The sequence below is a fragment of the Schistocerca gregaria genome, chromosome 1 (assembly GCF_023897955.1).
Source record: "Schistocerca gregaria isolate iqSchGreg1 chromosome 1, iqSchGreg1.2, whole genome shotgun sequence".
Taxonomy (NCBI): domain Eukaryota; kingdom Metazoa; phylum Arthropoda; class Insecta; order Orthoptera; family Acrididae; genus Schistocerca; species Schistocerca gregaria.
Genome location: NC_064920.1, coordinates 290724529 through 290741587, shown reverse-complemented (window position 1 = coordinate 290741587; position 17059 = coordinate 290724529). Strand labels below are relative to the sequence as shown.

Sequence of the window (17059 nt, the reverse complement as noted above, 5' to 3'; positions counted from 1 at the left end):
TAGACGAACTGCAGCCTGTCAGCTGCCATCAAAGACTATTCCATTTATTAAAGCTAACCTTTGCCGGAATGGTACGAGTGCCATTCGGTATCTCCGTCCCTGATAGCCCTCGACGTCGACGAGAAGCGAAACTCTAGTCTTTCCGTGTACAAGGCTCGCCTGCTTTGCAACGTGGAGGCGAGAGCGTTAACTGGGTGTGGTCGCCGTTCTTCAGGACCCTCCGTCCCTTATCGCGCCCCGCCGCGAGGCGATCCCTAAATACAGCCACCTATCAATCACTCTGCGACAGCCTGTAGTGTGCCCCACTGTGCTTCCTCAACGCCACGCACAACCTTGAAACAGGACTCGGGGCGTGGTTCCTCTACATAGGTGCACAAACTCCACTTTACTGTAAGTAACATTTCAAACGAACTTTCGAACTCGTTCTATACTCAGTTAAAGCAAGAAGAATCCTTTTGTCCTTGTTTTCCTCGCGACTGTACACCTGAAGTTCTAAACTTTGGGTAGCTAGACAACCCTCTCCCATTCGGATGAAAGCTGCTACGAATATTTGTGTGATCTACGAAACTTTAAAAACGATGGATGGTTCTAATGTGCATGACGAACGCTTTCTCGCTTGCATTTCAGAAATAAATTTATCAGAGAAAATCAGAGCGAGAGAGACGTCACTATAGCAAATGCAACAGCTCGTATCATACGGGATGTCGTAAAAGCCTCCATTAGCCGTCGGAGTGACATTGATTGCAGGAGACGAAAGGTGTGATATCAGCGCATTTGACTGTTACCAGATTGCTGGTAATCAAGTAATGGGACATCCCACCTATCATGTCGTAAAGGCGCTGGGCTTTTCACAGTCTTAGCTTCTTCTTCTTCTTCTTCTTCTTCCTCGGGCCTTTGTCCCGCTCCCGCGGGGTCGGCTTTGTTACGACGGATTTGGCAGTGTTAATTGGACAGGGTGGCCGGATGCCCTACCTGACGCCACACCGAACCCCCTGAGATAGAAGTAGTCTGCATCTAGTGTAAGTCATGAAATAGTGCGAACGTTTTCAAATGTCTGTGAGTCGTGTAATTGAGGCGGAACTTGGGACCAGCCCGGTATTCACCTAGCGGAATGTGGAAAACCGCCTAAAAACCACAACCAGGCTGGCCGACATACCGGCCCTCGTCGTTAATCAGCCGGGCGGATTCGACCCCAGTCCAGGAAGCAGCGCATTTGCGCTCTTGCCTACCATGGCGGGTACAGTCTTCCTTATGGGAGGTGTACAATAATAATAATTTCGTATGTCTCAGTGGCATGGTGGATGCCTTTTAATTGTTTAAAATGTTCAAATGGCTCTGAGCATTATGGGACTTAACATCTGAGGTCATCAGTCCCCTAGATTTAGAACTACTCAAACCTAACTAACAGAAGGACATCACACACCCATGCCCGAGGCAGGATTCGAACCTGCAACCTAACAGCAGCGCGGTTCCAGACTGAAGCGCCTTAAACCACTCGGTCACAACGGCCGGCACCTTTGAATTGGATGACATTTCAGCATCCTGTTACCCAGCCGGGAAAAGGTGGCCTACAGTTTGACGTGGCATCCGAACCATGTGTCGTTTCTGGCGATTCCTCACACCAGCGAACGGTGGCGTAACCTGCCCCACCACGTTTCCCTCCCTCCCCCCCTTCCCCGCCCTAGCCTTTTTCGCACACATCTCGCCATTTTTGTTTACTCCTGACCGCTGTTTAGCATGTCCATAAATTTATTGAGATCAATATCACAAAGGTACACATTTCGATATATAATTTTTTATATGATACAGTTTGAGGCATGAAATAACATATTCTCCAAAGCCACATTTCTTGCAACAGTATCGCCATTCGTTTCGCATCGTTTAATTGCCGATCAGTGCAAAGCAATGACAAACAAAACAACAAATACAAAACATACTCTTTACGCTTTTGTTGCATTAGCTCACTTCGTCCACTTTAGTGGCCATCATTCCTTTCCCTTCTTTCCTCTCGTACTTCGATTTTTCTCTTCCTCTTTTCTTTTTCCCTTTCTCAGCCTTTTCGCCCATCATAGAACTTCACACCCACGGTAACGGCAACAAGTGCACGCGCCCCGGCTGCCATACCCTAGTTACACAACATTATTTACCTCCATAGGGGAAAGATTCCGCCCTGCCGTAGCTTATAACGTGTTGATAGATGGGATCGCCGTCGACTATGGATCGCATTTGTAACCAAATACTGCAAAGGAAGATTGCGGTACACGCCAGCACAAGTCACCATCCGTGACGTCATTAGACATTCGGAACACGTCCTTGGATGGTATCAATACGTCCTAAATCATTAAAGGAAGTGGGTACAAATATTTTTCTGTGAAGGACAGTTATATACAATGAAAGGAGGCCACCCAGTAGGTGTACCATCGCCTCTCACCAGGAAGGTCATCACATGTGCATCCGTTCGGTCAACGACGGCAACACGCAGAGTACCTGTACCTTCACCATAGTTATGCGAAATTGTATCATGATGGCTTGAGGGACGGTACATGGATATGACGGTGATTGTGCGGTTCTTCTCGTTGCCTAATCTCTGTTCTTTGAACACAGTTGTGAAGTGTAGGCGTCGGCTGAGCGGTCACGAATCGAGGGTTGGATACGGGGGGAGGGGGGGAGGAGGGGATGGTAAGAGGAAAAAATTTGACCAGCCATCCCAGAAACGAACTCTGCGTCGACACTTGGGTGGAATAGGATGGTTCCCCAGCATTTTCGGTGTCTTGCGGAGTCCATGTGACGATGCGTCAATGTTGTCGTCTCAGCGAAAGAGAGTTCCACAAGTTACAAGTAGGTGTACCTAATTCAGTTGCTCATAATTGGACATTGCATTTTATGCCTACCAAACAATCTATCACGTGCCACATGCACTGCGAAATTTAGCACAAGGTCGGACTAGACAAGGATTGAGCAACAAACTGGGCGTGGCCTCAGCAATGGAATCATCTCGGCAGTTTGGGAGAGTAGGAATCAAATCTTCGTTCGGTCACCTAAAATAACCTTCTCCGTGGTTCCTCCAAATTATTTCATGTGAATGAAGAAGTATTCGTGCATCTGAAGTGATTCAGGTGAATCGTGCGGAAACCGAATCAGGATAGTCGAACAGCGATTTGAACCCCATTCCTCTAATGCAAGTCCAGTGTGCTGCCCTCTTCACCGCTTCATTCGTTGCTATTGGTTAACTGATGGTTCAAATGGCTCTGAGCACTAAGGGACTCAACTGCTGTGGGCATTAGTCCCCTAGAACTTAGAACTACTTAAACCTAACTAACCTAAGGACATCACACACATCCATGCCCGAGGCAGGATTCGAACCTGCGACCGTAGCAGTCGCACGGTTCCGGACTGCGCGCCTAGAACCGCGAGACCACCGCGGCCGGCTGTTAACTGATTTTGGAAACATAGATTACTGGTCAGACGACAACTTCGGGGTACATTTGCGTGTAAGCTGAGACATTGCGTATTTTATGCGTTTGCGAACAAGTGCGTCCTTAATTTGTCTCACAATCAGTTATACTGGAAGACTATGAACTACGCAATACTTAGAACTTCCGTACACAAGCAGATCTATAACAGTAAGGTCAAATTATTGCTTTCTTTAAAAGCTTCCTTTGGCACTCACTGGTGCATTCAAGGAAGTCATGTCTCTTAGGATGCTGCTTCATATCGCATCTACAACTAATGCATACACGGCGGCCGGCCCGAGTGGCCGAGCGATTCTAGGCGCATCAGTTCGAATCCTGCCTCGGGCGTGGATGTGTGTGATGTCCTTAGGTTAGTTATGTTTAAGTAGTTCTAAGTTCTAGGGACTGATGACCTCAGAAGTTAAGTCCAGCAGTGCTCAGAGCCATTTGAACCATTTTATACACGGCATTTGAATCCATAGCTACAGTCTACATTGTTCTGAAGAGAAACTGCGGTGCGAAGAATACTCTTATCGTGATAGTCCCAGAACAACATTTAACACAATCATGAATGTGAACGTGAAGGTAATAAATTAATACTTCGTTAACTGTAATAACTTCTTTCTTTTCTTTAGTTTTCCATCACAACTGATTTTGAAAAAACATTTTGTAGTTGATGCAGGCAGCTAATTTGTTGTTTGGAGTTAGAGCTCACGTTTAAAAAAAAAAAAAAAAAAAAAAAAAAAAAAGATTAGGCACACAGCATCTCTCTGTACGAGCTAAAAATTATAAGGAGAAAGATTCTGGTACAAAATTAGTGATGCGTTCATTTACTATCGATACACTGTTCTCATTACAGGTCGATTATGACAGATGTATGTCAGAAAAGAATGAGAACGAAGTACATGATTGTATCAAGTTTTCCCTTCGGAAAGGCCTGCACCCCGTAACATATGTCCCTTTGGGCATAAAAAGGTTTTAAAACCTAGTCACCTTAAAATGAATACACGTTTATTAGTACTCTGTAAACACTACGTAATGACGGGAGCCGTCTCGTTTACTTATGAGATGAGCATGACATTGTTCTGACAGGAGATAACCTCGAACATGATATTCAAATTATTATATGAATTACAAATCTGCCCTTGTGTGTGGCGTAGTTCGATCATACACACCACTGCTTCCTATTTCCGTGCCTTCCTCTGGAGTGGACTGACTGTGTTTTGTCTAGAACGACGCGACGACTACTGTCAAAGTCAGCAGGTACGTAGAGCCAGTTCTCAAACTCTAGCAGGCTGTTGCCAACGAAGATAGCTCCGTAAGTATTGTGTTTCATTGCAACTATTAGCGTATTCGTAGCGCCACGCAGCCTCCCCTTCCCCCGAACACTATCCGGCGGGATCCAGTACTTTGTTTACTTCTGGCACAGCTGCGCACAGACACGATCAATAATTCCGTCTGGACAGCGAGCACACCAAAAGCAGGTCAGTAACACAAACGAAAGCGAAGGCAGGAGGGCAGAGCGCCATCGAGCAGGGACCACTCACCTGTTGGAGCTGTGTGCGTCCGTTCGGCAGCGCGTCTTGGCGACTTGTGACTGGCTCTAGGCGCGCCCGTGTCAGCAACGCCCAGGCAACGCAGCGCGCATAGGCTCCCCCCCCCCCCCCCCCCCCCCTCAACCGCTCTTTCGCCCCTCACAAGGCTTCGTCACGCCAGACCGACTGTGCTGTAGTAGCGGCAAGAGTTCAGCGCCCCATTCACTTCGGAGTTGTCAACAGCTGAAGCGCTGCCTTGTTTGTTAGTTGAAGCAGTAAATGGCCGAAATCCTACTGAAGGAACCATCTAGCAGCTGGCACTAATTGATGAATAAAAACCGCAGTAAACAAATGTGAACGATCGGGTCACAGATCAAGTTTCCTACAAGTATGAACCCACAGACTTAGCCACTACGCATTTCGCATCCCGGCAAGGGACGCAAGTCGAAAAACAGAAATTTTTAGTTTATGTCATTGCAAGACACATTTAATTGCCCCAATGTCCACAAAAACTTCACATCTCTGTCTGGTAATTTATCCTTTTGAGGGCAGTTGAGCCAGTTTTGTCCTAAGCTACTTCATCATTTGCCACGGAAGGACAGCGTCGCTTCAGCGTTGCTACTAGCAGGTGTGCAGTGACCATTCAAGAAGAGCGGCATATTCTGAATTTTTCCATGTAATTTTTGATTTTTGCTAATTATAATGTCTATGGTTTTTTTTTTTTTTTTTTTTTTTACAGTGTCTGTGTCTTACAGTACAATAGCTTTCAGAAATTCTTGCTCGTCTGATGGACGTTGTAATGTGTGATACAAAATGGCTCTGCGAACTGTGGGACTTAACTTCTGAGGTCATCAGTCCCATGGAACTTAGAACTACTTAAGCCTAACTAACCTAAGGACATCACACACATCCATGCCCGAGGCAGCATGCGAACCTGTGACCGTAGCGGTCGCGCGGTTCCAGACTGAAGCGCCTAGAACCGCTCGTCCACACTGGCCGGCAATGTATGATACATCTACATCTACATCTACATCTACATCTACATCTACATGACTACTCCGCAATTCACATTTAAGTGCTTGGCAGAGGGTTCATCGAACCACAATCATACTATCTCTCTACTATTCCACTCCCGAACAGCGAGTGGGAAAAACGAACACCTAAACCTTTCTGTTCGAGCTCTGATTTCTCGTATTTTATTTTGATGATCATTCCTACCTATGTAGGTTGGGCCCAACAAAATATTTTCGCATTCGGAAGAGAAAGTTGGTGACTGAAATTTCGTAAAAAGGTCTCGCCGCGACGGAAAACGTCTATGCTGTAATGACTTCCATCCCAACTCGTGTATCATATCTGCCACACTCTCTCCCCTATAAGGTGATAATACAAAACGAGCTGCCCTTTTTTGCACCCTTTCGATGTCCTCCGTCAATCCCACCTGGTAAGGTTTCCACACCACGCAGCAATATTCTAATAGAGGACGAACGAGTGTAGTGTAAGCTGTCTCTTTAGTGGACTTGTTGCATCTTCTAAGTGTCCTGCCAATGAAACGCAACCTTTGGCTCGCCTTCCCGACAATATTATCTATGTGGTCCTTCCAACTGAAGTTGTTCGTAATTTTAACACCCAGGTACTTAGTTGAATTGACAGCCTTGAGAATTGTACTATTTATCGAGTAAACGAATTCCAACGGATTTCTTTTGGAACTCATGTGGATCATCTCACACTTTTCGTTATTTAGCGTCAACTGCCACCTGACACACCATACAGCAATCTTTTCTAAATCGCTTTGCAACTGGTACTGGTCTTCGGATGACCTTACTAGACGCTGTATAGACACAGATATTGTAATAATCAATTATATAGGTTTCGGGAGAACGAATTCATAATGGGAACGTATCGCTATACTACGTAAAAATTTAAGATGAAGTCAAATGGTTCGAATGGCTCTGAGCTGTGGGGCCTAACATCTGAGGTCATCAGTCCCCTAGAACTTAGAACTAGTTAAACCTAAGGACATCACACACATCCATGCCCGAGGCAGGACTCGAACCTGCGACCGTAGCAGTCGCGCGGTTCCGGACTGAAGCGCCTAGAACCGCATGGCCACCGCGGCCGGCTAGATGAAGTCGATCACACAGAAATTTTTAATTGCAGGTCATACCGAAAACGAAGGGGACAATTTTCATACCGTTCTCCGTCATCGAGAAGTCAATTAAGCGAACTCTTAAAATATGTCTCCTCTATATCCCCATTGATTACGTCAGATTAATTCAGTCCGAAAAAAAGGCCAGAAAATTCGTGTACAGAAACACGTTCGGATATCCAGGATTTTGTTGACTTGAAAACACTCTCTCAGGTGGTAGAATGAAACTATAACGAAACATCAAACAAGTGACATAAAAGTGCAAAAGAGTGATCCAGGCATTCTTTTTGTGAGAACCACCTACTAGCTAAACGTAAGTGCGGAATCATCGTCAACAATACTAGGAGAAATCAAATGAACATCTCTTCAACGGACTTCGTTGCAGGTTACAAGGAAAAAAGGTAATTTCAGTTATAAAGAAAGCTCGTGCTGAATCCATTTTCTCGGCGAAATGTATTCCTACGTTTACACACCGAAGAGCCAAAGACACTGATACAACTGCCTAATATCGTGTAGGGCTCGCGCGGTCACGCAGTAGTGCCGCAACACGAAGTATCATTGACTCGACGAATCCCTGAAGTAGTACTGGAGGGAACTGACACCATGGATCCTGCAGGTCAGTCCATAAATCCATAAGAGTAATAGGGGTGGAGATCTCTTCTGAACAGCACGTTACAAGCCATCCCAGATATGCTCAATAACGTTCATGTGTGGGGAGTTTGGTGGCCAGCGGAATTGCTCCTGGAGCCACTCTGTAGCAATTCTGGACATGTGGGGTGTCGCATTGTCCTGCTGGAATTACCCAAGTCTGTCGGAATGCACAACAGACATGAATGGATGCCGGTGATCAGACAGGGTGCTTACGTATGTGTCACCTGTCAGAATCGTATCTAGACATATCAGGATCCCATGTCATTCCAACTGCACACGCCCCACACCATTACAGAGCCTCCACCTCTCGAACAGTTCTGTGCTGGCATGCAGGGCTCTTGGATTCATGAGGTTGTCTCCATACCTGTACAGGTTCAACCGCTCGATACAATTTGAGACGAGACTCGTCCGATCAGGCAACATGTTTCCAGTCATCGACAGTCCAATGTCGGTGTTGCCAGGCCCAGACTTTTGTGTCGTGCAGTCATCAAGGGTACACGAGTGGACCTTCGCCTCCGACAGTCCATATCGATGATGTTTGGTTGGATGGTTCGCACGCTGACACCTGCTGATGGTCCAATATTGAAATCTGCAGCAATTTGCGGAAGGGTTGCACTTCTGTCACGTTGAACTATTCTCTTCAATCGTCGTTGGCCCTGTTCTTGCAGGATCTTTTTCCCCCCCTCCGGGGGGGGGGGGGGGGTGGAAATAAGGCTTGTCGAGGGATGCGGAAAACAGTGCAGTCTTTGTCGTAATTCGGAGACGGAGCGATTTATCTGACGTCCAAACTGGCATGATCACTGTCTTTCGGGCCGAGGGTGGAAGCATTTCCGAAACGGCTAAGTTTACAAACTGTTAGCGTGCCACCTTGGTTAAAGTATACCTTACCTGGTAGAAATGTGCCATCCAAAACCGGCACCGAGGCGACTGCGATAAACAACACGCCGTACATGACAGGGATGAATGACAGTTGCGGAGATATGTACGAACGAATAGACGTGCAACTGTTGAGCAGCTAACCACCCGTGTGAACCAAGGGGCTACCAACAGTATTTCTTCAACGACTGTTCAATGAACGTTGCTTCCCATGGGCCCCTGCAGAAGGTGCCTTGTTCATGCACCGAAGCTGACTGCTGTTCATGGGCAACGAAGGCTGGAATTTACTTGCCAATACTTCTACTGGGCCTGCCTGATTGGCGTCAGGTAGCCTTTTCAGATGAATCATTTTTTATGCTTTATAAGACAGATGGCCGCTAGTGTTTACGGTGTGAAACGTCTGACCATGAAATCAAAGTTTTCTCACCTCCCGCCTAACTGTCATAGTACTTGCAGTGGATCCTAATGCAGTTTGGAATTCCTGTGTAATGGTCTGGATAGATGTCTCTCTATTACACATTATGACCCTCTTTAACAGTGGACGGTCTCTGCCAGTCAACAGACGAGATCGGCCTGTATGCTTTTGTGCTGTACGTGTCCCTTCAGGTTTCCACTTCACTATCACATCGGAAACAGTGGACCTAGGGATGTTTAGGAGTGTGGAAATCTCGCGTACAGAAGTACGACACGAGTGATATCGTCACCTGATCACATTCGAAATCCGTGAGTTCCGCGGAGCGCCCCATTCTCCTCTCTCCAAGCAGACGTGTTTCCCAATGGGCGTGTTCCCAAGTAGATGTGTTCCTAAGTAGGTGTTTCACGCATACGTGAGAAACGAGCATGACGACTGTGTACCATAGGGGGGGGGGGGGGGGGGGGGGGACTGATGGTGGTATTAGTAATGTAGGCAAAATAAAAGTTATGAGTGTAGACTAAAGCATTTATTTTTTTCTGAAATTGTTGGTCACCGTTCCAACAGTACGTCAGGAAACAATGCTCAGATCCTCTTTTGGCGCTCTGTCCAGGAGGTTGTCGAGAAGCTGCTGTTTGAGCCTGTCCCACTCTCTGACGGCGGCCTTCCTAAGATCATCAGTGTTTCTGCAAAGAGCACTGCAATTTTAAACTCGTCCCCAGTAAGCTTGCAGAAGTTCATGTCGACAGTTAACATCGGTCATTTATTCGACTGACTCCTACTTCCTCAAGGAAGCTGCTCACAAGGTGGTGTAGTTGGTCAGTACCGTTGGGCTCACCGAGGCCTGTTCGGACAGAGTTTAGTTTAGTAGAGATATAACATTAACAGTAATAGTAGGAATAATATTTCAATGAATCACTAATGCTGACAACAGCAATGAAACACTTGTATCTCTGCATATTGGCAGGATCTCTGAGTAGCAACAATCAAGCTATTCTGCGCAGATGGAAATATTTGTTCACTTATTACTTTCTCTCTTGCAATTGCTTGAGGTCATGTCCTTGCAGGACTCCACTTTTTAAATGCTCTTTTTATTGGTAAAATTGAACATATAAATATAATTAGAACTGACGAGTGAAAAAATGAATATTCAATGGAATGAGATTATACCTTGTTTAATTAACCTCTTCAAGAATCATCTATATTAATAATAAATTTGTAAAATTGTTATGCCTGTGTGTCTGAACACGTTTCTCCAAAACTACGAGCCGAATTTTCATGGGATTTTCGCAGGTAACTTGATAACTTGGGGCACAGTACAGGCTTTAGTTTATCAAAATCGGATCACGGAAAACAAAGGTATCGTAACTGGAAGTTTTACCCATACTAATATTATAAATGTGAAATTCTGTTACGTTTTCGAGACTAACCCACTGAACCAATTTCGATGAAATTTGGTATGGAGATAGCTTGAACCCTAAGGAAGAACATAAGCTGCTTTAAAAAGTGTGTAGTACAAGATAGTTACTGATTTGAAGAATATTACGCGAATTTGGGAAAACATTTACTCTCTGTAAAAGCTGTTTACTCTTTTCCTTTTGATCTTGATCATATTTATGAAAATGGTTTTATTGGTTGATATGTGCTACATGATGTGATTCAAAGTAATGACTACAATATTTATACGAGGTTTAGAACGTTAATAGTGGCAACTTTTTATTTACAACTCGTACAAAATAGATACGTGTTTCAAAATTTTACTGACCTTCGAGGTAGTCACCAGCATTTTGTATAACCCGTTGCCAGCGATGTGGAAGTCGTAAGATACTCTTAGCAGTGCCAGTTGTGTTGACAGTTCAAGCGGCACAGTCTATTGCCCGACGAATTTGTAGCAGTTCTGAAGCGAATGCCATGAAGTATTTCCTTCAGTTAAGAAATTGAGTTGAACTCATGAGGACTTAAGTCAGGGGAGTGCAGTGGGTGTGAAACGTCCCCTCTGAAAAATTTATACACGACTGTGCTTAAACTGACATACAATATTTTTAGCGCAACGCAATCTGACTTTCAAAAATCCCTACGACGAATGGCCCTGACTAACATTAACCTATAACTTTCACAAATCACTTACCTCACCAAAAATCTTCGTTACTCGAACTACTGCAATACAGCGAGCGCCGCTACTGCCAGCTAACTAAAAGATTCAAACTACGGAAGTCACTAACTACTGATAGGCACAGTTAGCAAATGAAAGATTTTAATAGGGAACAAACAATGTATTTACCTTTATAGTCATAATATATATATCAGTTCATGACACCAATTCTTACAAATTTCAAAACTCCGCCATCTCTCTCCCCACGTCCACCACTGCTGGCGGCTCACCTTCAACTGCGCAACGCTACGCGCTGTAAGCATCCAGCTGCCTCTGCTCAACACTACAATGGCAGACAACAATACAAACTAAACACACACTGCGCACAGCACAGCCAGTGATTTTTCATACCGAGCGCTAAGCGGCGTTACCAATAAGAAAACCTAAACAGCCTACTTACAGGTGGTATAGCACTTAGGAGCCCCACCAGTCAAACAAATGGCCTTTACAGTCTTCTATGATCATATCAGAAGAGGACCTGATGCCATTGGTCCAGATTTAATTCCATATGTCCCTTGAACCCTCCCCCTTTTGTCGTGCACACTACGACGTCAGTCGTTTGTACTGTTGATTGGAATGGGGAATAGACGTCATGAGACCCAACTGATTGCGCTTTTGTCCACACACCTTTACCAGTTGCCAAGGTAGCGCATACTTCTTTTACCTACTCCCAGGAGTATCCACGAGAGTCAAAAGTATCCGGGTACTCCTGTGTAACGCAGAATGTATCACTAGACATCACAAGAGGCGGAACAGACAGTATAAAAGGAGGCGAGGAGTGTTGTGCTGTCAGTAGAGAATCAATAACAGCAGAATGGGCCGATCAACTTCCACCATGGACTGTTCAAAATGTTACCTGACAACAGGTCCACCAGGTACATTACAACCCTTCTAAAGACGCCCAAGCCGACGGTTATCCGATTGTGAAATGGGAAAGCGAAGAAACAACTACAGCGGAACCAAGACCAGATGTGTCTCATATACTGAAGGACAAGGACCGCGACCATTGTGACGGGAGGCTATAAAAATCGCATGAAATCAGCAGAAACATGTGAGAGCGGAAGTGCTACCATTAGTTCAACTAGCACAGTGATGTTCGTAGGCGAGTTAAAAGAACGGGATACAATGGTCGAACAACTCCTCATAGGGGATATATTTCTGTAGTCAGTACTAAACTGCATATTAGGTGGCGTAAAGAGCGACGCCATTAGGCAGCGAATTACTCGAAACGAATGTTTTGAAATGATGAATCAGACTATACGCCACGGCAGTCCGATGGCAGGGTTTGGGTTTGGTGATCGCCTGCCATCATGTGTAATGCCATCTGTGAAGCACGGAGGAGGTGATGTTATGGTGTGGGAGTGTTTGTCGTGTTCCCCTTACTGCACTTAAGAAAACGCAAAATGCGGAAGGACATGAATACATTTTACAGCATTCCATACTGCTTACAGTAGAGGGACAGTTCGAGGACAGTTACTCTATGCTTCAGCATGACAATGCACCCTGCCCCAAAGGAACACCTGTGCGGCAATGGTTTATGAACAACAAGGAGCCTCAAATGGAATGGCCTACCCAGAGTCCTGACCCGAACCCAAAGGAACACCCTTGGGATGAATTAGAACATCGACTTCCCTCTGCACTCCAGTGTCCTATATCAGTACGTTCTCTGGTTTCGGTTGTTGAGGAAGAATGGGCTGCCATACCTCCATAGACACTCAGATAACGCTGGAAACTACCTGGCAGATTAAAACTGTGTGCCGGACCAACACTCGAACTCGGGACCTTTGCCTTTTGCGGGCAAGTGCTCTACCATCTGAGCTATCCAAGCACGACTCACGGCCCCTCCTCATAGCTTTACTTCTGCCAGTACCTCGTCTCCTACCTTCCAAACTTTACAGAATCTCTCCTGCGACCCTTGCAGAACTAGCACTCCTGGAAGAAAGCATATTGCGGAGACATGGCTTAGGCACAGTTTGGGGGATTTATCCAGACTGAGATTTTCACTCTGCAGTGGAGTGTGCGCTGATATGAAACTTCCTGTCAGATTAAAAGTGTGTTCCGGATCGAGACTCGAACTCAGGACCTTGTCTTTCGCGGGCAAGTGCTCTACCATCTTTTTTCCACTTTTTTTTCATTTTGTTCGTTGATGATCGTTGTGTTTGGTCGTTGCGGACGTCACATGACATCCGGACAAGTTCGTTTGTTGATCCTTCCATTCAGTTTTTTTTATTACAGAGGCCAAACAGCTCTCTGACCGAACACGCTGAGCTACTGTGCCGGCCCCATCAGAGCTACCCAAGCACGACTCACGACCCGCCCTCACAGCCCGAGTTCCAGTCTCGGTCCGGCACCCAGTTTTAATTTGCCAGGAAGTTTCATATCAACACACACTCCGCTAGAGTGAAAATCACATTCTGAACTCATGGAAAGCATCACCATCAGAGTTCAAGCCGTCGTAAATACGAAGGGTGGACATACCCCAAATCAATGTCCACTAATAAGTGTCCGGATACTTTTGATCATCGTAACTTAGTTAGTGGTCATGAGGTGGTGCGGTAGACCGCTGCAGAGGCAGATCTTGGATGTCTTATATCTCACAACAGTGGGTGAGTTTGTGAATTGCGTCGCTTTGCAAAAGACCAGTTCGGCAGGGAACTTTCCGTATCAGACACTGTGAGGACGCTGTAAGCTTTAAATTACTGTTCGAGCGATACTAGCAGACCTAACGGTGTACACAAGACCAGTTGTCCGGGTCACGGTCGGATTCACAAAACACTCTACTGCACAGAGAATGAACGTGTACTTTTACCTCCATCACATAGGTGGATGAGGGCAGCGCTTTCCTGTGGTAAGCGGTCGAGAGAAAGGTCTCTCATTTAAAAAATACGAGGCTTGAAACTTTAATGGTGGCAACTATTTATTTTCAGCTCGTACACAACAGATACGTGTTTCAAAGTTTTGCTGACCTTCAAAGTAGTCACCAGCATTGTGTATAACACGTTGCCAGCGACATGGAAGTCGTAGGATACTCTTAGCAGTGCCAATTGTGTTGACAGTTCGAGCGGCGCGGTCTATTGCCCGACGAATATTTGTAGCAGCTCTGAAGCGAATGCCGTGAAGTGTTTCCTTCAGTTAAGAAATCGAGTTGAACTCATGAGGGCTTCAGTCAGTGGAGTGCAGTGGGTGATATAGCACTTAGCAGTCCCATCAGTCAAACAAATCAGTAACAGCTTGCACTGAAGTGTTTGAGCATTGTCCTGCAAAATGATGGTCAGGTCCTGCAGAAAGTGTCATCACTCCTGTTTCTAAGCTGGTCGTAGGTTGTGTTCCAAAAATGAATAGCATAGAGACAGAAGTGATGACACTTTCTGCAGGACCTGACCACCATTTTGCAGGGCAATGCTCAAGCACGTACAGTGCAAGCTGTTACTGATTTGTTCGACTGATGGGGCTGCTAAGTGCTATACCACCTACTGCACTCCCCTGACTTAAGCCCTCGCGAGTTCAACTCGATTTCTAAACTGAAGGAAACATTCGCTTTAGAACTGCTACAAATTCGTCGGGCAACAGACCGCGCCGCTCGAACTGTCAACACAGCTGGCACTGCTAAGAGTATTGTACGACTTGCACATCGCTAGCAACGGGTGAAACACAATTCTGGTGACTACTTTGAAGTTCAGTAATACTTTGGAACACATATCTGTTTCGTACGAACTGTAAATAAATAGTTGCCACTATTAAAGTTCCAACCCTGGTACAACCTATGCAAGTGATGAGAGCGGTGAGAAACTTATTTGAGCAGTTTAGCAGCATCCCGCCCGCTACTCCAACCTAAAAGAAGAGCGTCAGTATATGGCCAACGCGAACACCACACTTGTTCCCCGTTAGGTATGTGAATGACATCCTAGCACGGTGTCTGCCACTGTTTGCATTATCAACAGTCTGCCACTGTTTGCATTATCAGCAAAACCACTCGACTGATAACGACAACATGAGGAAGTGGTCTGGAACACTAACTATATCTGTCCTTTGCGAATCACATTCACGGATAGAGCATTCGAAGGAAGACTGTTTGTGCACCTCTATGCGAACTGGAATTTGCCTGATTTTGCCTGCGCGATCTCTACGGGATATGTACGCTTTCGGCCGAGTACTAAGCGCTCTAAAAGCCGGCTATTCTAAACAAGTCTCCGCGAAATGTGCCTCTTTCTTCAGTGTCTGCCAGTTGATATATTTCAGTATTCCTGTTTCTCATTTGACAGACAAACAAGAGACCATACTTAACGACCTTCTTTGCATACGCTAATATTTAGCCATAGGTTCGACCCGATATGTGTCTCACACACTTGACCACCGATGTAGGCATGCGACATCATGCGCTACCAATATATGCTGAAACGCCGTGCATAAAAATGGGAATTTTCCGGAGCTCATACCTTGGGTTCCACTGGTGACACGAAGTCAAGTGTTTTGGATAGCCCTTTGCCTCTGGGCAATTTTTATACCCAACAGAAGCAACATTTAACGGAACTATCCTACAGAACATGGTCAGTTTTTGAAAATTACACACTTTCTCCGGCTTAGGCAAATGGAGCAAATCGGTTCATTCTTTTTCCGTTAGATGTGGTCTACGGTGCGCCTTACGGGGCTTATAGAGGCACCGTTTAGTATATAGTCGCTTCCCTGGAAAACCCTAAAATGGCGTTTTTCACCGTCAGCAGTGGACATATAAATAACTAACTGCAGAAAATAGCTCAAATTTTAACGGTATATTCCTTAAGCGTTTAGTAGAAGTGCCATCTTTCGGTTTTAAAAAATCTTTATCCGTTGTCGAGAAACAACCCAAAACATGAGTTTTGATTACCAAAACCGAACCGATCTACGGATTCCAAATCGGCTGTGTAGAGCAAATGGCTGTAGTTTTTGCGACACATTCCTAAGACCAATATCACGAAAAACCCTTTATCTGTTTCCGAGAATACAGGTTCAGAGTTACCATATTTTTACACGCAAAATACATACGTGATATCCGGTGTGAGGCGAAAACATTGTTTATAAAGTGACCTAGAAATATGCTATCGTCAGAAGGGTTCTGGGGATCTCACAATGCTGTAGTACTGAAGCACGTAAAAAGAAATTTTTTGCATGTAAAATTCGGTCTTGAATGTAAAAATAGAAAGATTAAAAAGATCTAAAAAAGGCGACTATGCTCCTGTTTTAAAAGACTGACTGGAGAGGGCGGTTGCTGCTGTCTCATTCTACTTTCCTCAGCATCTTAAAAATAATCCCAAAATTTCTGGCATACGAACATATCAACGCCTTTTTATGCTGAGGGGGAAGGAGACTATCGTAGTTGGAAAGAGACAGAAAAGTAATAAATACTGAAAGATAGCAGGTATAGAAAGAGCGAAGGAGACAAGGCCAATGTGAGAGAAAGAGAGGGACGCAGTGGCATTGGAACACAGCTGATAGTGACAGAACAGCTCTGTGAAAAGAGTGAAGGAGACAAGAGCCAGGAACAAAAAACAAGGAAAAAGGAGCAAATGGAAGTGTCTGAGAACCAGTGATAGTGAGAACAAAATCTATGACAATGACAATTAGGAAAAGAGAGGTGAACAGCGAACAGACTACAGCGGTGGAAACGATAGAAAGAGATAGTAGCAGTAACAGAGAGCAGGAGCGAGAACGTGACGGAGATAAGAAACAGTAGCAGTAGGACAGAACGGAGGAGACAGTGGCTGTGAGGCTGGGACAGTGACAGTTAGGGAGACACAGATAACGATAATGAGTTGGGCTAAATGAGAGAGTGAGAAGAGCAAGTGGGAGTGAACAGGA

At 45.3% G+C, this 17059-nt stretch overlaps 1 protein-coding gene across 1 annotated transcript in view; it reads right to left on the bottom strand.

Annotated features, from left to right (window-relative positions):
• Positions 1-5074, bottom strand: part of LOC126341418 (uncharacterized) — a 113313-nt gene extending 108239 nt beyond the window's left edge. Inside the window, exon 1 of the mRNA XM_050001773.1 lies at positions 5000-5074. The gene's annotated coding sequence lies outside the window, so the exon portion shown is untranslated. The remainder of the gene's footprint in view (positions 1-4999) is intronic.
• Between the last annotated feature and the right edge of the window lie 11985 nt (positions 5075-17059).